Source organism: Tursiops truncatus, chromosome 3, assembly GCF_011762595.2.
Source record: "Tursiops truncatus isolate mTurTru1 chromosome 3, mTurTru1.mat.Y, whole genome shotgun sequence".
Lineage (NCBI taxonomy): Eukaryota > Metazoa > Chordata > Mammalia > Artiodactyla > Delphinidae > Tursiops > Tursiops truncatus.
Genome location: NC_047036.1, coordinates 66,685,517 through 66,704,429, shown reverse-complemented (window position 1 = coordinate 66,704,429; position 18,913 = coordinate 66,685,517). Strand labels below are relative to the sequence as shown.

Genomic DNA, 18,913 nt, shown 5'->3' with positions numbered 1-18,913 from the left:
AGGATGATATGACCTTGGGTACAGTCCTTGCCACTAAACACTGGACAGCATCCCATTATGAAAATTCTATTCTCATTTCAAGAGGGGATTCCTCTGTAAGAGTGTGTGCTCTATGCAAGCAGCCCTTGATTGGGGGTTGCCAGACTGTCTTCCTCTGGATGCTGCTCTGACACTATGTCACAAAGCTTTGCCAATAAGTTAGTAATATTCTCTTCAGGTGATTAGGTAAGTGTCAAGGCAGCGAAGATTCTGGGCTCCCATCTCTGTCTTTCCAGAGATGTTTTGAGATATTCATGTGTGAAGGCTGAGCAGTGATGCTACAATAAGGAAGAATCAGCTGTGGGGACTTTGGACTCAGCCTGAGAAAAATCAGGAGCTTCTCAGTCCCTTGTTGGTGATCTGAGCCCTTAGAGACAGTTACAAGCAGTGTAGGTATTACAGTAGACTGTATTATGTGTATTATAGCAGGCTTCTACAGAAATTCCACAAATTCCTGACCATTGAAGGTCTCCAGAAAAGTACACAATATTCTCAAAGTCTCAGAGCCAGGATGCACTCTGCATTTTTTGCTGATGATTGGAAATCTGGCTCTGTCTGACATATCCAATTTTGCCTTACTCATTCTTAACATCACGGTCTTAATCATCACTCTAGTATTCGTGGCTTATATATTCACTACTCACGCTAGGACATTCGCCATTCCCCTGTTCCCCTCCCTCTGATCAATATCCTATTCCTCCTTTAAGACTCAGTTTCTATTAAGACCTTAAACCTATGTTTAAGGTTTATGGGAAGCTGGAGGCTGAGGGATTCAATTTAGAACTGGGATTTTGTGGTCTAAACAAACTGGTCCCTCTTCTCTGAAGTGCATCACTATTAGAAGCAGCAGAGAATAAGGGAAAGGGATTGGATTTGGAATCAGAGACCTGGATTTGAGACCTGACCTCTAAGTTATTGGATAAGTGACCCTGAGCCAGTCACTTGACCTTTCTGTGCTTGAAGACATATAAATAGAGGAATTGAACTAGAAATAAATGATCTCTGGCTCATACAAGCTAGGAGAGTATTATGACTAAATGGGTAGCTTGCTTACTGTACAAAGGTTATCAGGTCTTCCTCTTTACAGATAAAATTGAAAAGGATTATAGGGAAAGAAAATTTAGAAGTTCTGGAAGCCCTGAGAGCTTTTCCAGGTGGGAGAACCAAAAAAAGCAGCTGTTTAGTCCCTTGCAAGAACTGCTAGGGATTTGGGTTTGCGTTTCACAGTGGTAATTATCTTATAGCCTAGATATACTCTAGAACCTTGCTATTCAAAGTGTAGTCCTGCATCAGCATTTCCTGGAAGCTTGTTGGAAATGCAGATTACCAGGTGCCACCTCAAACCAATTAAATCAGAATCTGTTTTTAAAAATGATCCCCAGTTGACTCCCACACATATCGAAGTTTGAGAAAAACTGCACAAGGCTTTCAGTAGCTATAACTAGTCATCTCATAGGTTAAGGTAGCAACTTCTGCATTCAGTTACATAACAATGCATTATAGGCAAAATATTTATTATCTTTTTGCTAATAAAAACTATAGTGAAAATCAGAGATGGACCAATATAATATGAACATTTCATTTGGGAAAAGAATTGAAAAAAATTCTTCAGACATCCAGTTATAGCAGGGCTTATTAATTTAGTTCTATATGACAGAATGTGAATTAAATATCTTTTGGAATATGCTAAATAGTTAAAGAATTTTAAGTTTCATGATATAGGAGTGACAAATACATAGTTAATAGGTTTAGTTTAACAACTGTTTTGTCAGTATGTTACAAATTAGAAAAAATGTTTCCAGTGCTAGCATTAATATTACCTACATTTTTTTTTTAAATTAGGTTTTGGTTTTGCAAACAGTTTTAGGTTTACAGAAAAATTGAGCAGAGAGTACAGAAAGTTCCCGTATATCCCCCTTCCTTAGTCTCCTCTCTTATTAACTTCTTGCATTAATTGGGTATATTTGTTACAGTTGATGAACTGATATTACTATATTATTATTAAGTAAAGTACATAGTATATATTAGGGTTTACTATTTGTACCGTACGGTTCTATGGATTTTGAAAAATGCATAATAGCATATGTCCACCAAAGCCTCATACAAAATAGTTTCACTAACCTAAAAATCTGTGCTCTGCCTATTCATCCCTCCCTCCCTACGCCCAACCCCTGGCAACCACTGATTTTTTTTTTTTTTTCCACTGTCTCTGTGGTTTTGCCTTTTCCAGAATGTCATACAGTTGGAATCCTACAGTATGTAGCTGGAATCATATACTATGTAGACTTTTCAGAGTAACCTGTTTCACTTAGCAGTATGTATTTAAGTTTCCTCCACGTCTTTTTGTGACTTGATAGCTCTTTTTGCTTTTAACCACTGAATAATATTCCACTTTATGGATGTACTTCAGTGTGTTCATTCGTTCACCTATTAAAAACGTCTTAGTTGCTTCTATTTTTGGCAATTATGAATAAAGCTGCCATAAACATTCATGTGCAGGTTTTTGTGTGGACATAAGTTTTCAACCCATTTGAGTAAATACCTAAGAGTGTAATTCTTATGGTAACAGTACATTTAGTTTTGTCAGAAACTGCCAAACTGCCTTCCACAGTGGCTGTACCATTTTGCATACTTGTTGGCAAAGAATGAGAGTTTCCTATTCTCACAAACATTGGTTATTGTCAGTATTTTGGATTTTAGCCATTACAAATTTTTTTTGGTAATGAAAATAGCATGAGGTTGTAACTTTATAACTAATAATGATTAGTATTGGTTTTTATGTAGAATTATCAAATTATACATGTTCTTAAAATGCCATACATTAGTGTGTATCATATACATATATATGTAATTATGTGTATATATGTATATGTACATATATGTATATATACACATGTGTGTGTGTGTTAATTATAAGATGTAAATTATAAGATGAGTTGAACACCAAAATTGTCTAGAGGTTAGACTTTTGAAAGGCATTTTTAAGCAAGCACTTTTCTGGTGGGAGCCGCATTTTGGGCTGGCTAGAAGTAATCATATTTTATTTGTTGCCTAGTTACAAATCTAATGCCTTAGGGAAGGACTGTTTCTTCATTCTCAGAATTCTATGCCCATCTTACTGAAGGCATTCTGTGCATTCTCCCTACCTGTGCACAGCTCTGCAACCTTGAATTCCTTTTATTGGGTTGGCCAAAAAGTTCAAACTGAGAAAGTTGGCCAGAAAAATCACAGAATCTAAAATTTTCCTCTTTGTATATTATGCTAAATGTTGTAAACCAGTTTGGTGTTAATTTGATACTATTGACTAATGGATTCATACATTCAACAAATATCTATTGGGGACATGAGTCATTTTACTTTTTTAAATTACATATTTCACTTTTCTCAGAGTTAGCCAATGGTATTTGCTGTTTTGACAATCACTGTTCATTGGATTAATTACATATTTTGCAGTTACATGTGTTTTCTGATAGATGATGCTTGTTAGAATCTGGTTCCACCTCAGCCCTATTGAATCACAATCTTTGATTGGTACCCTGGATATAGTTAAAAGCATCCATATGGTCCTTAGGTGCACCAAGCTTGAGGACTACTGGCTAAAAGAATGACCTTTAATTTCCAAATTATACAGGAGTAAACTTGCTTTTAGGGAAAGAATTCTGGATTAGACTTGGATTTTTGATGCAGTTCTATCTTGATCAATTGATGAAGACTTGGTTAGTATTTAATGGTTCTTTGATTCAGCTTTCTCATCCAATGATTCAATTCAATTCAATAAACACTTACTGAGAACTTCACACTGTATTATGTGCTGGAAATAATATGTCTATAAAAAGTAGAATTAATAATCCTTTGCCCTGTTTACCTAAATAGGATATTTGTTAGAGTAAGATGAGACATTTTGGAACATACTTTACATATCTTAAAGTGTAACAAATTCCTAATGGATGAATATTTTAAAATATAATGGGGATTCCTATTGGTCTTTAATTTTTCCCTTCTCTTAAAAAAATTTTTAATTGTAATTTTTTTTTGAAAAATATAAGTTGTAGGGCCGGGAGGGGAAGCCTAATTTGGAACTTTATGCTTTTCTATAAGAATTCCTCTCTTACATCCTTAATTCTAAGAGGTAATTATTATTTTGTTAAATTACTCTTTCTAATGTTAGCTTGATGGCCTCTTTATTTTAGCTTTCCCACTAGAGGATAAATTTGTCCTAATAAAGTATTCACTTCAAAACTGTGTTGAAACAACCTGGAGTTATTACTGACACCTGCAAGCCCATTAACCACAGTGGCTAAATGAAGACCTCTAAGGAGACTTCCAAAATAGACTTGCCTCCAACCTCAAAAGGTTTCTGACTATAGATAGAGAATTCAGAGTTTTCTGTTCGCTGAGGACTTTGCAGGTCAATGTTAGACCCCTTAACTCTATAAGCCAAAGGTTCTCGAACTTGGTGTGTATATGAATCATCTGGGAGTACAGATAAATATTCAGATTCATCTTGCTCATCTGTAGAGATTCTAATTCAATAGAAGTAATTTTGGACCCAGATCTGCCTATTAACAATTACCCTGGTAAAACTGACACAAACAATTCTAGAACACTGGTTCTCACTTTGGTTGCACATTAGAATCACCTGGAGACTTATGAAAACTACTAATGCCTGGCTTCCACCCCAGAGATTCTGATTTAATTGGTCTGGGGTATGGTCTAGGCATTAGGAGTTTTAAAACCTCCCCAGATGATTCTAATGTGCAGCTAAGGCTGGGAATCAGTGTTCTAGAACTATACTGCCAGGAATTACCATGTCTTAAAGATACCAAGCAGAGAAATACAGAGAAATGAAGCTTAGGATACACAAATGTAACTCCACACTAAATGTATAATCAGGCAACCTTATTGAATTTTGTCATTCAAGCTTTACTTAATATAACGGAAATCATCTTACAGCAAGAACCCTCAACTGTTGAAAGAATCAGGCCAGAGGAAGATGTTAGCTTACTGTTCTTAAAATATGTTATCCCTTAATCTATCTGCAATAGTCAGCGTTCCAAGGCATTTTCATTTTCTTGTTTTCACTCTTTTCAGGAGTCTCGCAAAGAGCACTGTCCTGGCAGAGCTATGTACTAGATATTTACACAGAAACACTATTCAAATATAGACACAGTCTGTGATTTTTTGCAGTGAAATATTCAGATATTGTCAAACTCAAAATATTTGAAAATTGCTACTTTAAATGACAGTTAAACATTCTTCTTTTTTCCTGTTACTTATTAAAAGAAATCTGATTGTCAGGAAACCATAAGTTCTGAACAAAAATATGTTAAAATCTGCCAGAAAGGTTAGACTCATGAAGGTGGTGTATTTATACTAATAGGCTTGACCTTCTAGAACTGATTCACTCATGATTTCATAAAGGATCTCTCCAGGAATAGAGATGGTACCACAAATACAGTTTAAGAAAAGAAATTTGTTGCATGTAATCCAAACTTCCAAGGCCTCTCAGTTTGTGGCAATATTTAACTTTGATTTCCTAATTCCTGTTGCTCTTAGCTACCATTTTCCAGTGCCATTTACGCCTGTGGGGCCTCATTCTCTCCTGAAGTCTTCCTCACTCAGGCCAGGAGTTTATTTATTTATGCATTTGACAGGTAATTTTTGAGAGCTTACTTACTGCTTTGCCAGGCTGCCACATGCTTAGGAACGAGTATGAGCTCCCTGGCTCTGCTGACGGTTCCACCTTGAAAATATTGCTCAGGGGCTGGCTGCACTTTCCTCTGCTGGTGGCCACCCAGGCATCTAAAACTGCACATGGTCTAAGGAACCATCAGGCCAAGTTAAGCCGTTTTAAGGACATTGGGTCCTACTGTGTTCCCTGGGGTTGGAGAGTCACAGGGCTTTTCCCAGAGCCTCACACATCCCTTTACGGACACAACTGCTCAACTTCCTGACCTAACTGCGCCTTCTTTTTTTTAAATTGAGATACAATTGACACGTAACATTATATTCATATCAGGTGTGCAACATACATTTTTTTTTCTTGTGATGAGAACTTTTAAAATCTACTCTTTTAGCAACTTTCAAATATGCAATACAGTATTTAAAATTATAGTCACCATGCTGTACAGTACATCTCCAGCACTTATTTGTCTTGTAACTAGAAGTTTGTATCTTTTGACCCCCTTCACCCACTCCCTCACCCGCTGCCTCTTGCAGCCATCCATTTTTTCTCTCTATCTGTGGTGGTGGTGGCTGTTATTGTCCTTGTATACCTGAAGATAGTGTCAGATCCCACAGGTTGAGGGCTCAGTACCACAAGACTGCCCCCAGCCCACTCTGGATGGTCCCCAGGTTACCAACGACTTCTGTCAGAGTTGGCTACAAATAGGACATTCCCTCCTCAAGTTCTCTTAATTTGGTAGAGCAGCTCACAAAACTCAGGGAAACTCTTGCTTACATTTCCCAGTTTATTAAAGGATGTGATAAAGAATACGGGTGAAAGCCTACACCCTGTGTATCTCTGTGAAGAGATACACAGGGTGAGGTCTGTGAGGGTCCCGAGCACAGGAGGTTCTCTCTGTGGAATTGGGGTGTGTCACCTTCCCAGTATGGATATGTTCCCCAACCTGGAAGCTCTCTGAATCCCATACTATTGAGATTTTTATGGAGGCTTCCTCATGTAAGCATGATCAATCATTAATTCCATTTTTAGCCCTTCTGCCTTCTCTAGAAAATGGGGGGGCGGGGCTGAAAATTTCAAGCTTCTAATCGTGGTTTGATCTTTCTGGTGACCATCCCTCACCCAAGAGACCACTCACAGCTGCCTCATTAAAACAAAAGACACTCCTATCACCCAGGAAACTACAAGGGTTTTAGGTGCTCTGTGCCAGGAACAAGGGAAAGAGACCAAAATAACCAAGTCCCTGGTGTCATAGGACTTCCATTGTAATGGAGAAAAAAATAATTTAAAAAATAGGACATATTCATTTACCATATTGCTCAGCAGTTATACTCTTGGGCATTTATCCAAGAGAGATGAAAGCTTAAATTCACACAAATGTCTGTATGTTCATAGCAGCTTTATTGGTAATAAACAAAGTCTCAGATTGGCCCAGATGTCCTTCAACAGGTGAATGGTTAAACAAACATTGGTACATACATTCCATGGAATACTTAGTACTCAGCAATGAAAATGAAGAAACTGTTGATAAATACAACTTAGATAAATCTCCAGGAAATGAAGCTAAGTGGAAAAAAAAAAAAAAGCCAATCCCAAGAGGATACCTACTGGATGATTCCAAGTAAAACATTTTGGAAAAGACAGAATTTTAGAAAGGGAGGACAGATTTCCAAGTGTTAAGGAGGGAACAGAGGAAGGTGAGTCCTTAAAAGGACAACACGAGGTATCCTTGTGGTATTGGAACTATTTGGTATATGGACTAGCATGATGGATACACACACCTACTTACGTGATAAAATTGTACAGAATTACTTACATATACACAAATGAGTATAAGTAAAACTGGAGAAATCTGAATAAGGTTGATATAGTAATAGCAGTATTTTAGTTGTGCTTTTATACTACAGCTTTGCAAAATGTTAACCATTGTGAAGAACTCGGTATATATTTCTTTGTCTGATTTTTTACAAATGCATTTGACTCTACAATGATTTTAATAAAAATTTAATTAAAATGTAGCAATATATTATGTATAATGCATAATAATGTAGTAGTAACATGTAATATCAACAATAATAATACATATTATAAGGATAAGGACTAAGGAGCAGAGATTTTTGAGTGATATTTTAGAGCATGGCCAAAGTTTTCTCCCAGGAATTGACACCTGAGTAGAGATGTGAATGATGTCAGGGGTCATCCAGGTAAACCAGAAGGAGTAGCGAGTGCTGGGGTCCCAAGAGGGGTGTGTGCTTGGGGCACAATGAATGATGAAAAGGGAGGCAGAAAGGAGGCCTGGTCAAGGACTGGATCAGGTAGGGCCTTGTAAGCCATAGAGAGGACTTTTTAATCTTATTGAAATTGGAAGAGCACCTTTGGAGGGCGGAGAGCAAGGGAGTATATTAATTCATTTGTTTGGAGAATGACTCTGACCACTGGTGAAGAATGGGCTCTGCTGGGGGCAAGAAGATGGTGGCTTGGACTGAGGTGGTAATGAGGACTTGAGGGGAGCTGAACAATGTTCAGATTTGGAAAGTCGTTTCAAGTGGATTACACTAGGGTCGTAAATACTTGTTTTTTTCTAATTAATTTCAATAGCATTATAATTATTTATTTTTACTTAATTTCTTGTCATGAACTTGGGCAGTATAATATATTATTATAGCTTTCATTATGCCTTGTTACTGACATTTGTTTTTAGCCTTTAACAGCATCATTAGGATAAAATCTAGAATTTTAAAGAAAAAAGGTATATATACACATATACATATATACATATATAATCGATGCTTTAAATGTGTACGATGTTATTTAAGATATTGAATTTTCAAAATTTGATGTTTTCAAATGACACAAAATTGGTTATATTTAGATACTTTTAATTTTTTTTACATCTTTATTGGCGTATAATTGCTTTACAATGGTGTGTTAGTTTCTGCTTTATAACAAAGTGAATCAGTTATACATATACATATGTTCCCATATCTCTTCCCTCTTGCATCTCCCTCCCTCCCACCCTCCCTATCCCACCCCTCTAGGTGGTCACAAAGCACCGAGCTAATCTCGCTGTGCTATGCGGCTGCTTCCCATTAGCTATCTGTTTTACGTTTGGTAGTGTATATATGTCCATGCCACTCTCTCACTTGGTCACAGCTTACCCTTCCCCCTCTCCATATCCTCAAGTCCATTCTCTAGTAGGTCTGTGTCTTTATTCCCGTCTTACCCCAAGGTTCTTCATGACATTTTTATTCTTAAATTCCATATATATGTGTTAGCATACGGTATTTGTCTTTCTCTTTCTGACTTCACTCTGTATGACAGACTCTAGGTCCATCCACCTCACTACAAATAACTCAATTTCGTTTCTTTTTATGTCTGAGTAATATTCCATTGTATATATGTGCCACATCTTCTTTATCCATTCATCCGATGATAGACACTTAGGTTGTTTCCATCTCCTTGCTATTGTAAATAGAGCTGCAATGAACATTTTGGTACATGACTCTTTTTGACTTATGATTTTCTCAGGGTATATGCCCAGTAGTGTGATTGCTGGGTCATATGGCAGTTCTATTTGTAGTTTTTTAAGGAACCTCCTTACTGTTCTCCATAGTGGCTGTACCAATTCACATTCCCACCAGCAGTGCTAGAGTGTTCCCTTTTCTCCACACCCTCTCCAGCGTTTATTGTTTCTAGACTTTTTGATGATGGCCAGATACATTGTGTCACTTTATCTTTCACATTAGCTGAGTCATAATAATATAGTACAGTGTATTTTAAAGAAAACATTATAATGGAAGTGATATGTAAATCAAGACAAATACAATTACATACTAAAATACAATAATGATTTTGAAAAAGAGGACAACGTTTACATTTTAATCGGAAATCCGGAAATCACAATTGCATTGAGTGGGTATTTAACATCAGCCTTTAGAATATAACTTGATCAGTTTTGCTCTCACGATTCCTAATTGATTTTGCAATCACGCTGCAGCCTATAAGTTTAGAGAAATTTTAGGCAATATATTCCTTGGAAGTAAATTATTCTTAGATATTCAGGAAGTTTTAATCAATTTATAAGATACATCTTAAACTAAAACATTTCTAAATGAGTATTCTTCCTCCCAACCACATGAAAAAGACTCTTTCGGTGGTAAGTAAAGGAATTGCTTTTGACTCTTGCTAAATAAAATGAGTATAGTTAATTTGAATAGTAAAGGCATGATTGTTAAGGGGGTTAAGAAGTTAAATGTAGAAGAGAGTCAAACTTGAATTCTTTCTATGTTATTAACAAGTCATATCAATTTGAACTAATGATTATGCTAAGCCTTGGTTTCCTTCTTTGTAAAATAGAAATAACTGGGCCCTTTGCCTTCTCTTAGGTCCAAGTTAATGATGCCCAGACAATTTAATATATGTGAAAGTGTTACGGACAATTTAGAAGTACATTTATAAACTTTCATTATTATTTCTGACTAGTTTCCAAAATACTTTTTCTTTAGTCATTATAGAAGAAATTGGTACTAAAATAAACACTGATTTTATCTGAGCGAATTTTGCAATAGAGAGAATAGGAAGCCTAGATGCCTCAATTTAAAAAAGTGAAATCTTGTCATTGAGAGTATACACCTTCTCAATAGCTAGGGAGAGAGGAAGGAGAAAAGAGAGAACTAGGCATAGACACAGTGATAGAGATAGACAGAGAAATAGAGGGAGAGGAAGAGTGAGAGGGAGGGTGGGAGAGAAGGGGAGGTGTGCGGGGGGAGAGAGAGAAAGAGAATGAGAGAGAGAGAGCAAAACACATTAGTACTTTGGTTCCATTTGTCTGCTTTTCATTAAAGCGCCTTAGAAGAGTTATCTATACTCAATGTCTTCTATATGCTCTGTGATTACTTAAAGACTATATAACATTCCGATCACCCCCTACTACCTTCACTTCTTCCCTGAGGCACCATTATCCGCCAGGACAAACTCTTACTGATTGTGCTGTCTCTACACTTGTCCCTAGGCTATTTTCAAAACAACAACCAGAGTGGTCCTCTTAGATCACAGCTCATGTTAGGTCACTTCTATGTATAAAACCCTCCACGGTTTCCCACTGCACTTGGAGTAAAATCCAAAGTCCTGTATCGACCACAAGAGACTGATGCATTCTCTTCCCAGCCATTTCTGACCTTATTCCCAACCATGCTCCATGGTGCTGGTTCAGCTGGGGTCACACCGTTCTGGCTGCCCGTCAACATCCAAGCCTGCTTCCAATCTGGGGCTTTTGCATTTGTGTTCACTTACCTGACCTCTCTTTCCAAGAGAACCACAAGACTCTCTCCCTTTCTTTTCTGTACTAGACCTTTGCACAAGTGGTAATTCTCCAGAGTGCCCTTATCCAACTACCCTGAATAAAATGTCATTTTGTAAAACCTTCCTCTGCTATCTCTACTCTCCAACCTTTTTACTTTTCTTTATTTTTTAGCACTCCTCACCACCTGAAATATTATATATTTATTATTTGTTTATTTATTTTTCTCTAAACAGTAAGCTTCCTGAGAGCAAGGGCTTGATTTGTTTACTTTTTGCTCTGCTCTCTATGCCTAAAAAGTTCATAGTAGGTACTCAGTAAATATTTGAATAAGGGAATAACTAAACCATTAGTCTATTATACAATTAACCCATTAATGTATCATCTACTAATACCCTGTCTTCCATGATGCTGGGCTCCGTGGAAGAACAAAAAACTCTAAGAATTTGCCTTCAGTAGCTTGTGAAATTAGTGTGGAGAAAAATAACATGTCATCTAGCAAGACTCCTATGGCCAAATAAGTTTGAGGACTGTCCATTTTTTCCTCCTTTTGGAGAAGGCCAATAGATTGTCGATACATTGATTGTCAATTTATTTGATAACTAATTGTTAAGTAATTTTTAAAACTTGGTTAATATTGTTTAACTCAATAATCTGGAAGAGGTGGGAGTGGGAATGACAGTGAAATCTCAGATGGAGGGTTGAAACTTTAGGCAAAGGAGAGAGGACAGATGAAAACAAAGTGAGGTAGAGACACTGAAGGTGAGGGGGTTATTGCCAGATGAATGGTAAATATGGAGGAAGCAAGGGTGGGGTGAGGTGGAAAGTTATTTCAGGGATCCTTTGCATCTGCACATATTCATGTTTTAATGCAAATACACACACAGAGGAAGGTCCACCCATGCCTACTTTACGAGCTTTGATTCAGCATTTAAGGTTCTCCCAGAAACAGTGATTATGTTAATGCTGCCCTGCCTGTGGTGACCCCTTTGTCTGAGAGGTGAAGGAGTGATGAGTGATGCTTTCCATCAAGATTATCTAGAGAGCCATTTGCCACTTTTGCTGCGAGAGTCTTTGCCATTATTTGTGGTATACAGTCAGCACACTGTTTTTCTTGGAGTCACTTTTCTTCCTCTACCTTCGTACCAGCTCAGTCCAATGCTGCGTTTTCCCTGTTGTATATGCTTTAATGCTGCATCTCTTCAGACTGAACACAAGAGCTTTGTGAGCTATGTTTTTGCAGCCTAGGCAGTGAATCCTTCAAGAGTAATGTTGTAAGGCAGACTCCAGCCTCACTCAGAGACGCACGTGGCACAAGAGTTACACTTGTGGGAGAAATGGGTCCTGAGAACCCTAGTCACACATAAAAGGTACGCACAGGGAGAGCTGGTTCTGATCAGATGGTTTTGAATCCGTGCCCTTCCCAGAGCTGTGGCAGGTATGTAGTTGCTTTCTATATAGAGTTCTATGCATCATGCGGTAGAAGAAAGGTAAATGAGAATAATTAAATGCAAGCATCTGGCATTTGCCTGGCCATGCACGTATTAGATCATGAAGTCCTTGAGGGCAAGAGTCTAGCTGTGTGTTTCCTTTGCCAGCTTTCGCATAGCAAGCGGCACAGTTAGGGGTACCAGCTCCGTAAGCTGAACCTCTTCTCTTCCTAAAATCTAGCCCTGACCTAATTTCCCTACTTTATTTCTGTGTTCCCCTTTATTCACCAAATGTGTCACCCAAGTGAGCACTTGCCATTCTTCCTTCACATTCCTTAAATGCCCATCGTGCTGCCTCTGCTGATGTGCTTTCTGTGCCGGGAGCCCTTCCCCTCATCACTTGTCTATAAAGCCAGCCCCGGCTCCTCCAGGAGCACTTCCATGATTCCCAGTCCATCCTTAAGCAAGAAAGCCCCCCTACTCTCCACCTTGCATGGCACTTTTTTTTCCTTCTTTCTACCTTGCTTTGTATTGATTTGTGTATTTCTCATCTCCCTAGGTAGCTTAAAGACACTTTCCACCTGAGTCATCCTCGATTCCTGATCACAACCTAGAATTGTGCTTTGCATGTAGTAGGTACTCAAAATATAGTTGATGAATTAATGAATAAATGAGTGACTAGAAGAGCTCAGTAAACCCTTCCTTATTGTTTGAATACTAAGATAGAAACCTAGAGAAAACCATGGTGAATTACAGCAGAGATAATTGGAATTGTTTTGTCTTTAGACATTAGACCTGTTGGGGTTACTTGCCCTTACTTGGCAGAGTTACGTGTATGTTTTATATATCACTTTACCCTTTATATCTAGCAATGTGCCTGTCTCATAGTAGGTATACAATAATAAATATTGGTTGAGTGAATAAATATGAGGACACATTATCAATGCACTACTTGTATATTTCATATAACTTCAGGGAAGCACGTGTTTTTCTTTCCTGAGGTACAAAGATGCTCCATGTCATCAGATACTGAAAACTATAAAAGCTGTTTTGCTTGGCTGGCTTAGGCAAACTTAGTGTTCAAATCCAGTAAGTATTCTATCCTGAGTTCCTATTGCTCCCACTCTACTTATCAGTTTTGGACATCTATTTTTATTTTCAGCTATTTTAATTTGTAGAGATTTTATTGCAAGCTGTTTCAACTGCTTTGTAGAAAAGCAGGGTATATATTAAAAATAAATAACTATTCCAAATGCTTCCATGTTGGCTTGGCATATATAATGAGAACAGCACAGCACAGCGCAGCATGTATAGCAATAAAGATAAATCCCTCATGGCCAGCTCCAGAGGTCCAAGTCAGCCTTTTTCGAGGCAGAGCAATTACTCCAAATTTTTAAGAAGCTGTGTATAAATGATTGACCATATTTGAATAGAGCAAGCAATAGAGTCCACTTAGACATTAATAACGTATTTTTTGGTGACAATATGGCTAGCATTTTCTAGAGTCATTTTCTGTGTCTTCGTTTAGGATGAAGTTCATTGTATATCTGCAAGTCTACACCTGTGAATTTTTTTTTTTCTTTTGTTAGACTTGCTACGTGCATTGTTCTCTCAGTAAAAGATAACATAATGCCCATGTTAATGCATTACTATCAACATTACCCTAAGTGACATACATGGATTGACTCAGGATGGAAGATTGTTATCTCTAGATACACTGGTTAATCTTTGAAGTCTGCTTAGATAAGTTCCTGTACTGTCGATTACTTTTTTAACTTATAAAGTCATATAAGGTATTTAGTATATTTTTGTGTTGATGGTCTTATATATCAAAAACTAAACAGATGTGAAATTGTCTTATTTCCTTGGGGTAGTTTACCTCTCAATGGTCTCTGGGGGTTTTTTTAATTGATATTTTAAACTCACAGGCAATATGACTTATTTCAATTTCTCTTTAAGTGTGGTCTTGTAAGAATGTAAATGACGTTTTATCTGAGAACATAATTTTTTTTCTTTCCTATTCAGAGTGATTGGATTGAAGAAAAATGTTTATTGCCAGCTATCTTTCTGCTGTAGTTTATGGCCTGCCATTCTCAAATTGTTCAGAGAGTATATTTAAAATGAACCTTTTGGTCATTTTCTGTTTTTCAGGGACTTTGGACATGATTTGGTTTTGCCATTTGAAAGCAGAATCACTCTTTGAGATTCTAATTTCTTTTCCCATTTTATTTTTAAAAGTTTCTCAAGTACAAAACTCATGAGCCTTGGTAGATTTTAAAAGCAGACAACCTTTTTTCCTCCAAATATTTCCTTTTAAAAAACATGGCATATATTACGTACATTATCACTAATAAAGGAAAAAGAAACCATGGGAGATCAGAAAGCAATACAATACTTGTTTTTTTGTTGTTTGTTTTGCAATGACTTCTTATATTCACTTACGTACTGGTGATTTAATGCCTACCTGGAGAGGTCCAAAGACAAGAGACTGTGACTGAAGCTGCCCCTACCTGATATGGAGCAAAGGCAAGGTATTGTTTGAGGAATAGACGGCACTTGTAGACTATGGCAGGGAAAGGATGTGTGTGGATTTCTTGTGGGTCACATATGACCCCAAACCAAGCAACTGTGCTGTCTTAAAAGGAATGGAGCCTAAGTAGAAAGCCCAGGGAAGCTCTCTGACCCGCCAACATGGTGGTCCTCAGGGAACCGGGGGCAGAGCATAGTGACCCATCCGAGAAGGCAAGCTAGAGGCAAAGAACTCCTAGTGATGAGATATTTTCAAAGAACCTACAAACTTGCCCCACAAGAGAATGAGCTCACAACTACACATCTGCCACATCCAGGGTAACCAATGCCATATTTCAACCTGAATATCAGGGAAGACTTCCATCTCATCTACTCTGAAACTGGAGAGGCCAAAATACAGCTAGAGAGTAGAGGATGGGTTGGAATGAGAGAGAGTGTGTCCCTCACTTCCTTCCCAGTTCTCTCCTTGGACACTGCCAGGAGGGTCCCCTGCTCTGTATCTCACACTGGCAACCTTGCTCTGGCCTTCCTCTGGCATCAACCCTCTCTGTGGGGCAAAGAGTCAATGGGCATAAGGAGCATGCCCACCTGGAGACAGATTCCCCTCTTCTAGACCATGCTCAAGGTACTCAGGACCCCAGAATACTCTGTCAAATGGCATCCAACATACTTCCAGGGCCTATGCATGCCTCTTCTCTGTATCTGCCCCGCCATGAATGGACTGTGTCACTAGTGTGCATACCCCGCCTCAGCCCCGTGACAGGCCGTTGGGTAGCTGTTTGCTGGGTGGGAGGTAGAGCTTGGGTATCCATGGAGAAGGGTGGGTTGAAAGTCCTTTCCCCCAGCATCCTCACTTTGTTTTCTGGAACTCTGAAGTATCTGGGATTCTCATTTGAAACCTAGTCTTCCACCATGTTAGAAATGTAGGAGAATATATATATATCCTTTATATATACACATCCCTTTCCTACCATATTCTACAAATGCCGTCCATTCCTCAAACAATACCTTGCCCTTGCTCCATTATCAGGTAGAGGCAGCTTCAGTCACAATCTCTTGTCTTTGGACCTCTCCAGGCAGGCATATATATATATATATATATATATACACACACACAATTAATATATATATTACAATTTATTAACCTTATTTATGATTTTTAAATATTTAGACATGTAAGACACACTGCAGATGTTAAGGGAGGGCCTGCTCCTTCCCCACTGCACTTTTCCCAGCCTAAGGTAAAACTAAGCTGGGGAAGAAATTTCCAAATTGGGTATGATTATGGATTTTTAGATGCTACAAGAGTGGACTTATTTTAGTATGTAAAATATAAGTGACTGTTTATTAACTGAAAGTAAGCTAAGGATAGTTTTTTACCCAAAAGTAACCAGAAAAACTATGGAAGCTGCTTCAAGATTTGATTCAGTGATAGATAGAAATAAATATCTAGTATTAGATAAAGGATGTTTTTATTTTGTTTTAAATCTTACATACTAGGAAACTCTTTGGTTAATAAAGAACCCAGTGTTCATTTTTTTGTTTGTTTGTTTGGGTGGATCGTTCTCTTATAGTCACACTGTGATCATAGCACGTGTCCAAGATACATAGGCTTGAGTACAAGATTAGTCATACCAAACCCAGTTTTTAGAAAGGCAATTGCCCTGAAGTTAGCTGAAGAACAATTTTTTTCTTAAATTTGGAATACTTCATTAGATTAGAAAGAATTGAAATAAGAAAAGTCTAATTCTATTAACTATTAGTTATTCTCTACAAGTCATAAGTAGTTGAGCATGGTTTTATGATTAAAAAGAAATAGGACATATGTTACAGCCCCAGATCCATCTTCCTAGACACTTTACCTACAGTGTAGTTGTTTCCACACTGAGGTGCATATACCCCAGAAGAGTGCAAGAGACAATCCTGATAGGTGCAAAGAAAGTAAGATAACTTTTATGTTTTCTTATTGTTAACAGTTACGTATACTAATCATACTACTATTTGCCACGTGGTTTGACAGAGGCACCTCACTGGGTTTATCTGTCAGAGGGTCACCAGTGCAGAGGTTCTGTGGGAAGGTAGGAGTTCTACAGAGCAGCACACTATCAGCACAATGTGGCTGCTTATGTTATCTATTTTCAATTAAATTAACCCTCACCAAATCCACAATTGGCCTAAAAAGAAATCTACAGAGCAATGTCAGATTGGAGAAATTGCCAATGATGCAAGAAGAGAAGAAAATGGTAGCTAAGGTTTCTTCTATTGTGACCTAAGCACAAAAAATTATGAGATAATTTGTGTCAAACTAGTCATAGCTAACAGGAGATTGGCCCCCAAATTGAGATTGTCAACATGATATATATTTTATGTCTACCATTATTATTGATGAACTCACCCAGAGTTGATACCATGTTTTGAGATATTAATGGTAATATGAAGCCATCACAATTAGGAAGATGCTTTAAAAATTGTATTGCAACCTTTCTCATTCTTTTAAAATTTATATTTCCTACATACATTCTATACTGTAAAAAATATATTCATTTAGTAATACTTGATATATGATCAAGAATTTTGAGGTCATGATTAGAAAGGACTAAAGAGTATTTACATTTTTTGAAAGAAAAAAATACAACATCTGAGCTCATGTACGTACGCTTCAACTTATAAGACAAATGAATGTCTTATTATATTTATGTTAACCCATTTCCTCTGCTTCTAGCTAACCTCAAAGACACCATTTTCTACCTAACAATTTGTAGTCCATTAGGATTATCAAAACAATATAAAACCTCAGTCAGAGGGATTTATGCAGACCTCAGAGAAATACAGTACTTGTAAACAATGCACCCTAGTTTTCATACAATGATTTAAGGTGAGCTAACTCATAAATGCACTGTTTATTTATAATGGATAGCTAGTTGCCTTTTACCTTATTTTGTGAATGGAAGTTTCTACCCATTAATTTGTATTGCAAAGTGGCAAAGAGTGAATCTCTAGAGATGCCTGTGGCTAAAATATTTCCACTTGGCTGTACATGTATAGGAAACGGGGATATCATTAACATATAATAAAAATGTACATTGTGTCTTTTTATTGTTCTGTTTGTTCCTTTGTTATAGGCACTACAGGGGTTAATTTTATGGGTTTTTATAATAAAGTAGTTTGGGGGATATGAAATGACTAGAGATATTTGGGGTAGTAGAGTATGATTATTAGATCAATATACTGAGGATGACACTGAAACACAAAAGCATGGAATGACACAATTGCATCTCGACCTGAATGTTTCAAAAATTAAGGTAAACACCTTGTTACAGAAAATGGAGAATTTATCATAAATACTTTTTTTCAAAGTAATAGTTTTTTTGCACATCTTAAGATAAAAGGTTTTAGGACATAAAATCAAACATTTCTTATGTCATCTATTTTTAACTATCCAATCTCACCATGTAATTGAGGCATAAATAGCAAATAGATGCAAAGCTTATCTTATAATAAGGTAGGACTATGCACAACATAACTATGGAATATAAAAGTATCTGTGTATGCTGGAAGCACTTTAAAATTATGTTTTAGTAATCAGTGTATTTCTGTGTTGATGTTCTGAATGCTCTTTCATCTCCCAGTATTCTGTTTTGTAGGATAATTCAAGGTATGTCTCTGAGAAAATGCTGACATATTTGGCTGTGTATGAATGCAGTTGAACTTTCTTGTGTTTTGCTAGTGGGAATTGGATAAATTATTTTTCCAGTATTCACTTTAATTCTCTTCAATGCTGCTACTCTTCTTTAAAATATCAGAGCAGGGTTCACTTTGAGAGTTAAGAAGTAAATTGGTAAAACCCTTAAGGTTACCTCTTTTTGTGAATTGCTAGATAAAAGTAGAGAAATGAGAATGCCAAAAGTTACTTGACTCTGTACGATATAATTG

At 37.2% G+C, this 18,913-nt stretch overlaps 1 protein-coding gene across 3 annotated transcripts in view; it reads left to right on the top strand.

Moving 5' to 3' along the window:
* Positions 1–18,913, top strand: part of EDIL3 (EGF like repeats and discoidin domains 3) — a 429,794-nt gene that overhangs the window by 206,297 nt on the left and 204,584 nt on the right. The window lies entirely within an intron of this gene.